Genomic DNA, 6,518 nt, shown 5'->3' with positions numbered 1-6,518 from the left:
TATGTATGTATGTATGTATGTATGTCCAAATCTTAACCTTGTTACCACTCTTTCCTCCTTTCTATTTCTTCTTCCATTTTCTTTCTCCTACAATCTTCTGAATTTGACAAAACCATCTTCCTGTTCTTCCTTCATCCCACCTTTTTGCCATACTTTCATCAGTTTTTCTTTAACAATACTTTTTTCCTTCAGATTTACTTGTTTTAACTGTAAAGCTAATAGGATTCTGAATTGCCCTCTTTGCCATGTTATCTGCCCTCTCATTTCCTTCTACTCCAATATGTGCTGGAACCCACACAAATATAACTATCAAACCCATGTTTTGTATTCTGAATAATGTATGCAGGGGTGCCACCAGGAATCATGGGCCCCATGACAAAAAATTTGTTTGGGGCCCCCCACGCATCTGCTGTTACAATTTTTTGAGTCTATTTGACCCATAAAAAGCATCACAATTTTAAAGGCTTGCATCTGCCTTGCTTTCTTTGGTTCAATACTGATACTAGCACAATATTTACTGCTCATTAATTTAACATCCAACAGTTCACATCCAGTATGCAAGTAGGTTGCTTACATTTTTTCTATTAGATTACTGAAATGCCTCTCCCCATGAGCAACAGCCAAAAGCAATGTGCAAAATGTACATGAAGCAATCCAGACTTCTCAAAAATGCTATGTAGTTGCATTTTATTCAAGCTTTAACTTTAATAAAAAATATGTTTTCTCCATATTTGTTAAAGGTCTCATGATGTCATAGCAGTTTGTTATGAGACAGATAATCTGTGAAAATAATCAATCTCCTCCATCTCCTTCCTGAATTACTATTACTGGTTAAAGTAATGCACTGTTCTGACCAAAACAACCAATCAGAACTAGTAGGACACTCAATTAGCCTCATTCACTCACTGCTACATGTGCTAATGGTGCAGAAACAACTTATCATTACAAGAAACCGTTTATCTCACACCTCAACAAACAGGTGTTCAGAAAACAAAACCTGACAGGGAACTGTTTGGCAATTAGTCCTTGGAAATCAGTTGTTGCCCTGTAAATTTTGATTAAATTTATTGACTTTATTAACAAGTACACTTCTCACTTAATAATAGGTAATTATACCTACAGTAATTCTACTATTACACAGCAATGAGGAGAATCTACTGACTCATTTGCTTGTCGAGGAGCAGTTGCTCTACTCTCGGCTTCTCCTGATGACAAAGCTGCAACAATAGTTTGTTTCTTTGGTTTGATATTTTCCCAGAATTCCAAGAAAAACTTAATTATGCATATCAGAGATTAAATATTTTTCGCCATGACCTGGCATTTAGAAAATTTGTACAAAAGTTCTACATTTGAAAGAATGATCCACACAAAAGAAGCAAGACGTCTGAAAATAGAGTGGGGGGAAAAAGCTGCAAAAAGCAGATAAAATGTCAATGTCAGAAGTGTACTGCAGGTTTTGTGAGCTCTTTTGGACAATCTTATCAAACACCTTGTAACTATTTGTGTGGCAAATTAGATGGAGTGAGGGGGTATTTAAGAATCAGATTAAAAAGGAGTCTCCAAACTCTCCCTTCGAAATGCTTCGTTCACCCCTCTAGAGTTTATGCAGCTCACACACAGAACATCACAAAACCATATGGGCATGAACGCCTCTGTCTGCACTGACGCTTCTCTCACTGGTGTTGTAGTGGAGATCACTCACAACATTTTACTCCAAGGAAAGCTCACTGCAAATAAAACTGAAAGTAGAAGAAAACTTTTAGTTTCCCTCTACATTAACAAATTTTAATTATTTATTAATTAGAAATTTACAGATATGATTAAAAAGCCAGATTAATATAATGAGTTAATATGTAAGAATAATGAATTTAGAGATGATCTAATAATAAGAAGACAGGAAATTATTGCAGTATTCATGATTCAGAACAATGCAAAATATTGATTTCTTTCTGTTCTGTTCAGGTTTACATTAAATGCAAAAGTTCACAAACAAAGTGTTTCTATGTGTGGCAGGAAGAAGGTGGAGGCTGCACCNTATGTTGTCGGTCAAGATAACGGATAACGGCCACATGTGGCCCGCGGGCCTCGAGTTTGACACATGTGGTCTATAGAGTAATTTGCAAGCCTGTTTAAAACTACAGGTACAAAAACATATTTGAAACCACAGCTAATAATAAAAGCAGGAAAAACACAATACACTGAAAAGATCAAAATTGTTTAGAGGTGCAAAATCTACAAGGGGATCAGATTTGTCTTGGTTTAAGCCAAAAGATTCGACATTCTCCAAATTTTATCCTGCCCTGATTGCTCTCTAAGTCACGATGAACCATTTTACCTCAGTGTAATGCAACATTATAACCAATTTCCCTTTGCCCACTTTCTTTGATGCTTTTCTCAGCTCTTCACTGTGGGACAGGAATGGAGTTTCCTGAGGAAAATAAAAAACATGCGGCTCCCTTTCATGTTTGTCAACAACCCCTATGGATATTGCAAGAGCAACATTTGGAATTATTCTGTACCTGAATATTGAAGACTTCTTTCAATGTACGAACGGTAACCGAGTATATCCGAGAAGGTATGAAATTCAAAATATAACAAAGATTATGCTCGGTGGGGGGCATTTGATGCATTTACAACATTAAATCTGGTTCTAAGGCTTTAACAGCTAGCTGTGAACGTGTGCATGAGCAGAAACTCAAACAGCAGGGGGGAATTTGATTATGAAAACATGATGTTCATATTATCTCACTCCTACCTGGGTTTGGGGTTATTTCTTCAAAAAGCTTTTATGTTTTATTTTTTTTTCTCTCCCCCTTCGGTTTTAATATATTCAAACTTACTGATATTAGAATATCTCTGCAGAGCAAAAGAAGAAAAACTTTCTTTCAAATGAACGTTTGTACATACTTTAAATGAAAGCAGAGTTGTACACATTGGACCTCACAGTCACATTCCATTTTTGTTTTTTCATGTTCATTTCAGACGGCCAAACTGACTAAAATTGACCTCGGTGACTTGTGTTCTGTCAACTAACAATTAACTGTGAGGGAATATCTTTTAAATTATAGCCACAATATGTATTCATTTAAAAGCAGCAGAAGGTCTTTTTTTTTTTTTTTATTCTTCCAAATGCATAACCGAAGGGGATATTTTTCCACCATGAGGAATAAATGAAAAATTCAACAGTCATGGACAGCCTCATGGTAGCGGCCTTGGTAATCACTCGGCTAAGTATGCATGTGGTGACTGTGGAGAGGAACCATCCAAATTTAACAGGAAGAAACCTGCAGAGGAACCCGACTCAGTACCGGCTGTCTGTCTACCTCGACTAGCTAGGAGCTGAAAGGACAAGAAACACAGAAGCTGCTGTCACAAAATACAAATACAAAAACGGTGCAAATGAGTCAAAGTGATGGATAGAAAAGTACTTCATGCCTTAATACAGTGTGAATTAAAAGTACATCAGTATTTTGTGAGGTTAAAACATTTTCCTAAGATGTGTTGCATTTATCATTTTTAGACTCTTTATGGGTTAATAGCGAGTTAAATCCAGTGACATGATTCTGCACTAAGTTGTGCTTAATTGCTTTTGTTGTTATTTTTCATCTATGTGGAGACTCTGGAAATTCACACAGTTAATGGAGCAGAGGCATCTACTGACCCTTCAAGCTTTTGTTCGCCGCAGCATTGCATCGTTTGAATATCCTGCAGACCTGCTGGCACAGCATTGCTGACAAACCTGGATTTCCTAAGACTTCAGCGGAATAACTGGATCGCGTCAGTGAAGGCTGACGAGGATGTGACAGACAAGCCGGAGGAGTAGTGCAGAAATTTTCAGAAAGTGCAACTCTAGAGGTTTAAACTTTCAGCGCGGTCATGAGGTTGTTTCTTAAAGTCATCCCTTCCCTTTAAAGTAGATAAGCACCAATATTAGGATCAGACATAGTTGGTTTGAAGCTAAAAGCTTAACCAACTCACCAGAGGCCACGTTGTGTATATTTTAGCATTCAAAGTTCAGTAATGGAGCGCAGAAGTGTATCGGACGTCTTACAAAGCAGTAGTGTAAGATGTCCAGCTAAAAGCTGCGGCGCTCCTGGGAAATAGTGATGGAGGTGGTTCCCCTCAACTTCCGTCAAGTCTCCTTAAAGCAACTCCCATTTGCCCCCTGAATGTCTGCTGAGGTAAACAGGACGTCCGACTGGCTGTCCAACATGTTGAAGATCAGCTTGGTCAGGGGACAGCAGGAGATCTGTTCAAATAGCAATCTGGACATGTTGAAGATTTAATAAAAATCTGTCAAGTGAAATGCCTAATATGATGATAAGCTGATGACATCATTATAAAAATTGATTGCAGGAAAGCACAAGCAGATAAAATCAGATACATAATCAAATAAGAAGACATAAGTTATAAAAAAAAAAGACACAATCCATATTTTCGGCCAACTAAAAGCCCTCCTCTCAGTTTCGTCTTAGTGGGCAGACCTGAGGTCAATTGCTATACCAGTTCTGTCAGTTGGAATGGGCCAAAATTGCAAAACTAAATTGCAAAATTGCAAGACCACAGGTTAAAAAAAAAGATTAATAAAATAATTAAAAATTCTCTCAAAAAAGGCATTCTTCAGAAGACTCTGCTGTTAAAACACATTAAAACGCAGAACGCTGTGGTTGTAACATGACAGAACTCGTCACTCTCCTAAACACTCATGCTACAAGTTGGATGCAAAACGTTATTTGAACAAGCAAATCCAAAATCTGACTCAACTTACGTTTGCAGTGTTGCAACGAACTGGGTAATGTCCCCAGAAACAACAAGTTGTTTGAGTGCAGCGCGTGTCAGATTCAAAATCAACCTTCCAAGCAGGTGTGACTTGTGCCGCTGTGCCGAGGGAAGCAAAAGAAGACGCTTCACGCCCCACAATGATCTGGGATTTACTCCATTGTGCCATCGAGGTTATGTTTTGTTGCACTCGGTTCTCGCTCGGCTGCGTCCTCCGTTCTCCCTCCTGGACTGACTGATTTGCCATGATAGTGGCTTTTAGCTGGACTTCTCACCACTGGGTGTTGGTGTGGAGCTTGCTTTAAATAGCACGACGACATGTTCCACTCATATATGTCAATCCTTGCAACATATCTTCCTCCTGTTGTGGAAAGGATTTGCAAATTGAGTTGGTGTTTTAAAAACCTTGGTAAAGTTTGCGTCGTGTTTATTCAGAAAACAATGCTCCTGGTAATGCAGGCGTGAGACGGAGGCTGTAATTTTCCTTGCCGGCAGTCTGCAATTTGTTCCCTGTTGTTAATAGAGACATAGCTCACAGAACCTCTGCTTTATCATGCTATTTTGATGTGTGGTGTACTTTTACATCCATCTATGTGACTAGCTTTTAAGCACTCGGGTGCGATTACTGTCCTCTTACTTTGTCACTTGTGCTTTTTCTTTCCCATGAACGTGATCCCACTGTACTGTTCACCTGCACAATTCAATATCCCCTGCTCTGACAGAGACGCATCTGTCATATTGATCTTCCTTAAAGGGATTGAGGAAGCTCATCTGATGACATTCAGTCAAAACTCGACACAAGAGGGGGTTTGTAGTGTTGACATTCTAAGAACACATAAAAGCAGAGAGCTGTCTGCCCTGCTTGCTCCGCACTGATGGAAGAGAAGCTCTCAAAACAGGCTACGTAATTTTTTTAAATTTTTTTTTGCAGCTGTCATGGTTGATGTACGATGGCAAAAGGTGGCATATCCATGTTTTCACACACATTCAGTGTATTTTTCCAAAATTCACACAGAGGAATGAGACGATCCCTCTTAAGACCGCTCCAGACCTTAGGCCTCTGTTAAGCTTGTTGTGTGTAACTGACCACAGAGACGTATGAAACACATTTTTTCAGTCCATATTTGAATGTCGCAAATGTTTCTAAATTCAATAAAATGGGAAAAAAAAAACAAAAAAAAAACAAAAAAAAAACATTAGCTTCACATGTGAAAATCACATACGAGTTGATATTTGTCACATAAAAAAATCCACATGTAAAACAAGTGGATTTGGAATGTGTCGTGGTATAAAAATGCGATTTCCTCATGTTGCTCACAGCCTCTCTTTTACGCTACACCTCCTTCCTCACAGCGGAGCCTCCTGTAAATGCAAAGTATAGTGAAAAATGAGGACAGATTACCAGTTTTCCTGTAACGATAAGTTGTTCTGCCACCATTAGCAGAGCTGCAGCACATACACAAGCATGATTTACAGTGCTGATTCTTCCCTACCAGATCTGATTGGTTGTTTCTATCCAGAACGATGCACTTCTGTAGATCTCAGTAGAAGGAGACAGAGGAGCTCAATTTATTTTACTTTTTTTACAGATTTACTGTCATTGTTGTCTCATTAACTGACAGTACAGTCAGTACTGTCTCATTGAATATGTAAAACTACTAATATGTAGATTTACATCTTTGTAAAACTACATAAACTCTCATATTAGTTTTACAAAGATGTTAAAAAAACATTTTTAT

At 38.3% G+C, this 6,518-nt stretch overlaps 1 long non-coding RNA gene across 1 annotated transcript in view; it reads right to left on the bottom strand.

Annotated features, from left to right (window-relative positions):
- LOC106949344 (uncharacterized) overlaps nucleotides 1-6,518 on the bottom strand; it is a 20,769-nt gene that overhangs the window by 4,975 nt on the left and 9,276 nt on the right. Inside the window, exon 2 of the long non-coding RNA XR_001425356.1 lies at nucleotides 5,417-5,423. This is a non-coding gene — a long non-coding RNA (uncharacterized LOC106949344). The remainder of the gene's footprint in view (nucleotides 1-5,416; nucleotides 5,424-6,518) is intronic.

This window comes from Poecilia latipinna, unplaced genomic scaffold, assembly GCF_001443285.1.
Source record: "Poecilia latipinna isolate Pla-1442-1.1 unplaced genomic scaffold, P_latipinna-1.0 Scaffold337, whole genome shotgun sequence".
NCBI lineage: Eukaryota > Metazoa > Chordata > Actinopteri > Cyprinodontiformes > Poeciliidae > Poecilia > Poecilia latipinna.
Note: the sequence above shows the minus strand (reverse complement) of the source record. Positions and strands in the feature narration are given on the sequence as shown.